The sequence below is a fragment of the Phascolarctos cinereus genome, unplaced genomic scaffold (assembly GCF_003287225.1).
Source record: "Phascolarctos cinereus isolate Bilbo 61053 unplaced genomic scaffold, phaCin_HiC Scaffold_9;HRSCAF=440, whole genome shotgun sequence".
Lineage (NCBI taxonomy): Eukaryota > Metazoa > Chordata > Mammalia > Diprotodontia > Phascolarctidae > Phascolarctos > Phascolarctos cinereus.
Genome location: NW_027556402.1, coordinates 86,887,048 through 86,894,968, shown reverse-complemented (window position 1 = coordinate 86,894,968; position 7,921 = coordinate 86,887,048).

Below are 7,921 nucleotides of genomic sequence, written 5' to 3'. Positions count from 1 at the left end.
ACTGACTGTGTAGTTATTCCCTCTTTGAGCCAAATATGATGGGAGCAAGGTTCAAACAATACTCACCCCTCTACTTTAATAGGTCTTTGTGCCTCTTCCTGTGATATATTTTTTTCCTATTCTGCCTCCCTATTCTTCTCCCTCTATAATCCTTTTTTTACCCCTTAATTAATTTTTTTATCATCACAACCAAGTCAACTTATACCCACACCCTCTGTCTATGTATAACTCTTCTAAGTGACCTAATAAAGATATGGAGTCAAGAGTTACAATTATCATCTTCCTAGGTAGGGATATAAACAATTTAACCTTATTGAATAACATGTATTTTTTTTCTTTCGTTTTGCCATTTTATGCTTCTCTGGGGATTTTATTTGAAGATCATATTTTTTGTTCAGCTCTGTTTTTGTTTTTGTTTCTGTTTTCTAATCAGGAATGATAAGAAGTCCCTTATTTTGTTGAATGTCCATCTTTTCCCCTGAAAAATTATGCTCAGTTTTACTTGGTAGTTAATTCTTGGTTGTAATCCAAGCTCCTTTGACTTCCAGAGTGTCATATTTCAAGTTTTCAGATCCTCAAATATGGTCACAGATAAGTACTGTGTAATCTTTACTGTGGCTCCATTATATTTATTTTTTGTTTTTTGTTTTTGCCTGCTTGTAATATTTTCTCCTTGACCTGTTAATTTTTGAATTTGGCTACAATATTCCTTGGAATTTTCATTTTGGTATCTCTTTCAGGAGGTAATTGGTTGGTTCTTTCAATGAGAATTTCCCCCCTTGGTTCTAGTATATGAAGGCAGGTTTTTATCTCTCCTGGATCTATTTTCCAGTTCAATTGCTTTTTCTAGTAAGATATTTTATATTTTCTTCCATTTTTTCCATTCTTTTGATTTTATTTGAATGATTCTTCATGTCTCAAAGCCATTGGCTTCCACTTGTGAAATCATGATTTTTAAGGAATTATTTTCTTCAGTTAGCTTTTGTACCTCTTTTTCTATTTGACCAATTCTACTTTTTAAGGAATTATTTTCTTCAGTCAATTTTTTCCTTCCTTTTCCAAGTTGTTTTCTCTCTTTTTTTAATCCCTTTCATTTTTTCCCCTTTTTTTCTTCTACCTCTCTTATGCTACTTTTAGAATCCTTCTTGAGCTCTTCCAAGAAGGCTTTTAGGGCTTGAGACTAATTCACATTTCCCTTGAGTTTTCAGATGTAGCTATATTGACAATATCATCATCTTCTGAGTTTGTGTTTTGATCTTTCCTATTGTCATAGTAACTTTCTATGGTGAATTTTTGTTTTTGCTTCTTGTTAATTTTTTTGGAGGGCCTATTTCATGGCTTTTAAAGTTGAGCTCTTGTGCTCTAGCACAAAGGGTAAATACAGACATATGCATTATTGAATTAGTGAAGATAAGTGACTTCTTGTCAGTGAGATTATTCTAGGTTAGAGACAGAAAAATTCTTGTTGAATTTTAATCACATTCCTAATAAAGCGCTAATGACACAAAAAATAAAGGAGGTGGGAGGATGTTTGGGAGATGGAAATTAGGGTAGAGAGTTTGGGAATGGTTTTTATATGCAGAGCACATTAAATCTTTAGTGTGTGCCAGTTTAGGAAAACTTCAAGTACATCATAGCTGTCTAAAAGAGTAATTGGCCTCTGAAAACCAATGCTGAGGTTTAGGGGTTAGGGGTTGATGTCCAAATGAATTTGACCCAAGGCTTCTTTCAGCCAAAGACAAAGTTTATTAGGACATCAATCAGGGATAGGTGAAATTTAAAGAATCTGCCATACTGACCAGACTCTTAAGGAATCATACATTTGTATCACTAATGGATGCAGTTGATATGATTGTATTATTTCTTCCAATGACATCTAGTAGCCCCTAAGAAAGAATGGAATAATATTGAAAGACGGATGATATTCATGTGGCAATAAATAGTATTCTTATTCTTCATGCCAGTGTGTAGGAGGGCATTCAGAAAGAACACTCAGGGTGACAGAGGAAGAGAAAAGAATACTTCCTTCTGAAGGGAGCCATGTTACCATGAGTTCAAGAAGATGGGAAGAGTAGGTGAGAAAAAGATGTAGGATGAAGGAAGAGAAATGTGGTTTCACATTTGCAGATTTGAGAAGGGAAGTGACCTAGAAGAGGTGATACAAAAGCTAGTGGGAAGACTTCCTTTTAAGATAGGCATTTGAAGAAGAAAAGTGCTGACTCTAGTAAAAATCTGTAATTTACTTGAGACTAAGTAATCAAGGATATCAATGAGCAACTACAGTAAGTATTAACTTCCATTCCAAAACTGTGCAACAGGCCAGCCAGAAGCACATTGCCAGAAGAAAAAGGGGCTGATAGTCAAGACAAACAAATGTACTTCCTAAGTATTACCAGTGATGAGCTCAATTTTTTATTGTAGGGATTACTGAGGGAGATGGAAAGGGCTAGCAAGAGTAATTATAGAGAAAAAGATGGTCACTGAAACATTTTTTTTAATTTGCCAGAAGTATGTTAAGAAGGAAAAATGGTGTTGTAGGAGCAATATCCTAACCCTTCTTCTTATGTGAGATGTGCTGGGTTTTGTTTAAAAATTATTGAGGTATTTCTTGAGACTTGTTTGGCTCAGAATACTAAAGTCAAACTCTTGACCAATCACATAAGTGTGTCTTCTCCTGAGTGCAGTGTAGCCATGAGAAGCTTTAAAGGCACTTGGTACTTGATGCTTGGTTGTTGGATCACAATGAATGGCCAGATCTAACAAAAGAGCTTTGCTCAGAAGGATCAACATGAAATGTTCTCAATGCCAGTCCATGCTAATGAAGTCTACCTCATATAGTACTCATTCTCTCTAGATTTCATCTAAATCATTTATTATAGAAAAATAGGCAGGGACACATTCTGTGGGTACCTCAACACAAAGAGCTTCTTAAAAGCTGATATTGATTTTTCAACTTCCAAGAGCCAAGATGGTGGAGTAAGCACTAAGCTGCTCTCACCCTCCATTATTGACCTTAAAAAACCCAAAGAATAATGCCCCAGGAAAAATCTGAAATAGTGGAACAAGTAGAAAGACAAGGTGCAGCAGTTTTTTAGCTCAGGAGATTAGTAGTATAAAGGGGAAAGGGCCCTCTTGTAGTACCTGAAGGGGACCAGTGTAGGACAGGAGGCAATCTAGCAAACCAGCAGCAAGCCATACCTCAGCATACCAGTAGGAGATATTGAGACTCAGGGTGGTGGAGCAGGCAAGCACCAACTCCAGGCACACACCAGCAACCACCACCAGCTCCAGCTGAGCACCAGCTAAGCTAGAAGATGGATATAGCTTCCAGCTGCTAACACCCAAGGCCTCAAAACACAAAACCAGTAACCACGACCCTATTCCCAATCACAAGAAGCCAGAGACAGTGCTCCCTGTCCTAGAAGCAAAGATCAATTTTAAAAGCCAGCGAAAAAAAGGCAAACAATATGAGCAAGAAGTAATAAAGAAAAACAATGATCATAGAGAAGTATCTTGGTGACAGAGAAGATAAAAACAATAATTCAGGAGAGGATAACATTGTCAAAATACTTCAGAAACCTCAAAGGGTTTCAGAACTGGTCTCAAGGTCAAAAAAGTTTTCTTGGAAGAGCTTAAGAAGGATTTTAAAAGTCAAATAAGAAGAAAAATTGAGCAATTACTTTAAAAATACAATTGACAAAATGGGAAAAATAAATACACTGAAGAAAACAAGTCCTTAAAAAGTAGAATTGGCAAATAGAAAAGGAGGTATGAAAGCTAACAGAGGAAACAATTTGTTCAAAATTATAATTGGGGGGCAGCTAGGTGGTGCAGTGGATAGAGCACCGGCCCTGAAGTCAGGAGGACCTGAGTTCAAATTAGACCAAACACTTGACACTTACTAGCTGTGTGACCCTGAGCAAGTCACTTAACCCCAATTGCCTAAAAGCAATAAATAAATAAATAAATAAAAATTATAATTGGACAAATGGAAGCTAATGACTCTATGAGACATTAAGAATCAGTTAAACAAAATCAAAAAGGAAAAAAAAAGAAAATGTAACATACCTCATCGGAACAAAAACTGACCCAGAAAATAGATCCAGGAGAGATAATTTAAGAATTATTGTACTACCTGAAAGGCACTATCAAAAAAGGAGCCTGGACAGCACCTTTCAAGAAATCAACAAGAATAACTTCCTTGAGATCTTAAACAAGAAGGTAAAATAGTTATTGAAAGAATATACTGATCACATCCTAAAAGAGATCTCAAATTCAAAATATCAAGGAATATTGTAGTCAAATTCCAGATATTCAAGGAGAAAATGCTGCAAGCAGCCAGAAAGAAACAATTCAAATAATATGGAACTATAGTCAGGATTACACAGGACTCTGCAGCTTCTACATGAAAAGATCTGAGCTCTTGGAACACAATATTTTGTAAGGCAAAGGAGCTTGGATTACAACCAAGGATCAACTACTCAGCAAAACTGAGCATAATAGTTTAGAAGAAGAGATGGAGATTAAATAAAAAACAGGATCTTCATATTTTCCTGATGGAAAGACCAGAGCTCAATGGAAAATTTGATCTTCAAATACAAGACTCAAGAGAGGCATAAAAAAGTAAACATAGAAGAAAAAAATGTTATTCAATAAGGGCAAACTGTTTATATCCCTACATGGGAAGACAATACTTATAACTCTTGAGAACTGTATCTGTATTATATATTTAGAAGGGACATAAATAGACAGAGAGACGGGTTTAAGTTGACGTTGATATGTTGTTAAAAACCCTGATTAAGTGGTGAAAAGTGAGTGTAAAGGAAGAAGAGGAAAGGAAGAGGTAGAAAAGGGTAAATTATATCACATGAAAAGTCACAAAGGCACATGACAGGTGAAGGAAAGAAGGGAGGGCAATAAAAATTGTTCGAATTTTACTCATATCAGCTTTGGCTCTAGGAGGGAATAACATACTCATGTTTAGAAATTTAACTTGCCAAGACAGAGCCAAGATGGCACAGTAAAAGCAGTGACTTGCTTAAGCTGTCCCCCAAACCCCTCCAAATACCTATAAAAATGGATTTAGACAAATCCTAAAGAAGCATAACCCACAGAAACACAGAGTGAAACAAATTTACAGCCCAAGACAGCCTGCATGGTTGATCATGGCATGAGAGGAGGACATTTTGGTGTTGGAGTTCAGGCAAGGTAGGCCACAGTAAACCTGGAGCAGGCTACAGAGGACTGAATCATGGGCAGCTGTGGTGGTTTCCAGACTTCTCAACTCCTGAACACCAAAGACAGCTTTGAAGGTCAGTGGGAAAAGTCTGGGTCTGCAGTGAGAGAGAAGCATGCCATCCCAGCACCAGATCCTGAGCTTGGCCCTGCAGTGGTGGCTGCTTCCAGGCCACAGACTGAGGCGGAATTGAGTACCTGATCAGAGAGGGATTGCAGGAATCTCTTTGCTGGTGCAGGATTCTCTTGCTTTGCCCATTCTTGGAGCTAGGTCAGACATCTAGGTGGTGGTACTGGGGAGAGGTGGTGGGGGGAGCTTGTAGTGGTGGTGAAGAGAAAATCCTCCTCACAGCTCCAATACAGAAAAGAGTGTTTGTGGTCACTCGAAGACTAGAGAATAGGCCAGGAAAGGAGTAAACACCTCACCCTTGATCATAGAACTTTGGAAGAACTGAAAATTGACAGGTCCCTAGAAGTGTCTCTGAAAACAGCTGTACAAACCCCTGAAGCTTGGGAGAATACATTCTCCACACTGGAAACAGACCTCTACCTTAACAAAAAACTTGTAACTCAAGTAATTGGCTCAGATCATGAGCAAGCAGCACAAAAAGAAACAGACCAAAGAATCTTACTTTGGTAAAAAAGAACATCAAAACATACAACCAGAAAAAGAAAACAAAGTCAAAATTCCTACATCCAAAGTCTCCAAGAAAAATATGAATTTGTCTCAGGCCATGGAAAAGCTTAAAAAGGATTTTGAGAAGCAAGAAGAGAAGTAGAGAAAAAATAGAGAGTGATGCAAGAAAATCATGAAAAACAAGTCAACAGCTTGCTAACGGAGACCCTAAAAAATACTGAAGAAAATAACACCTTAAAAAAATAGCCTAACCCAAATGGCGAAAGAGGTCCAAAAAGCCAATGAGGAGAAGAATGCCCTAAAAAAGCAAAATTGGCCAAATGAAAAAGGAAGTTCAAAAGCTTACTGAAGAAAATACTCCCTTAAAAATTAGAATGGAGCAATTGGAAGCTAGTGACTTTATGAGAAATCAAGACACTGTAAAACAAATCCAAAAGAATGAAAAAAATAGAAAACAATATAAAATATCTCAATGGAAAAACAACTGACCTGGAAAACATATCCAGGAGAGATAATTTAAAAAGTATTGGAGTATTTGAAAGCCATGATCAAAAAAAGGGCCTAGGGCATCATCTTTCAAGAAACTATTAAGGTAAATTGCCTTGATGTTTTAGAACCAGAGGGCAAAATAGAAATTGAAAGAATCCACCAATCACCTCCTGAAAGAGATCCCCAAAGGAAAACTCCTAGGAATACTGTAGCCAAATTCCAGAGTTATTAGGTCAAGGAGAAAATATTGCAAGCAGCCAGAAAGAAACAATTCAAGTATTGTGGAAACACAATTAGGAACAAGATTTAGCAGTTTCTAATCCATTCTGCTATGTGCTTTTGTGATTAGTGTGAGCTCATTCCATTACCATCAATTTAAGAAGTTATTTTAAACTTGATTGGAGAGAGTGTTCAGGAAGTTTGTCTGGGTTGCTGCCTCCTAATCCGCCATCTTGGCATCAATTCAAGTGTTCATGAAGTACCTATTATGTGTCATATGTTGTACTTAATGCTGGGGATCCAAGGGAAGAAAAAATTATTATCTCTCAAGGAGTTTACCAGAAGGAAATAACTCTACTTTTCACCATTTTTCATTCCTTCCATATATGAAGTTGTTTAGCAGGGCTTGGAATATAATATTCCAGAGGGAGAAGGAGATAAGATTACAACCAAGAATCACCTACCTAGCAAAACTGAGCATAATCCTTCAGGGAAAAAAAATGGTCATTCAGTGAAATAGGATATTTTCAAGTATTCTTGATGAAAAGACTAGAGCTGAATAGAAAATTTGACTTTAAAATGCAACATTAACAGGTAAACAGGAAACAGAAATCATAAGAGACTTATTAAAGTTGAACTGTTTACATTCCTGCATGAAAAGATGATATTTGTAACTCATGAAACCTTGTCAGTATTGGGGTAGTTGGAGGGTAAAAATTATATGTATGTAGTTAGTTAGATAGGTAGATAGATAGATAGATAGATAGACAGACAGACAGATAGACAGACAGGTAGAGGGCACAGGGTGATTTGAAGATGGCAGGGTGATATCTGGAGAATAAAATTAAAAGGTAAGAGAGTATTATACTGGGAGAAGGAGAAAGGGAGAGGTAGAATGGGGTAAATTATCTCACATAAAACAGACAAAGCAAGGCTTTTACAGTGGAGGGGAAATGGGGGAAGGTGAGAGGGAATGGGTGAATCTTATTCTCATCAGATTTGGCTTAAGGAGGGAATAACATACACACTCAATAGGGTATGAAAATCTATCTTACCCTACAGGAAAATAGGAGGGGAAGGGGACAAGAAAGCAGGGAGATTATAGAGGGAAGGGCAGTTTGTGGGAGGGGGTAATCAGAAGCAAAGACTTTTGAGGAGGGACAGTATATAAAGAGAGAATAGAATAAATTGGGGGCAGGATAGGATGAAGGGAAATATACTTAATTTTTCACACCATGACTACTATAGAAGTGCTTTGCATGACTACACATGTAAAAAAAAATAAATATAATTTTCCTAATAGGCAGTAGGAGGGGGAAAAGGAAAGAAAAGGGAGCAGTG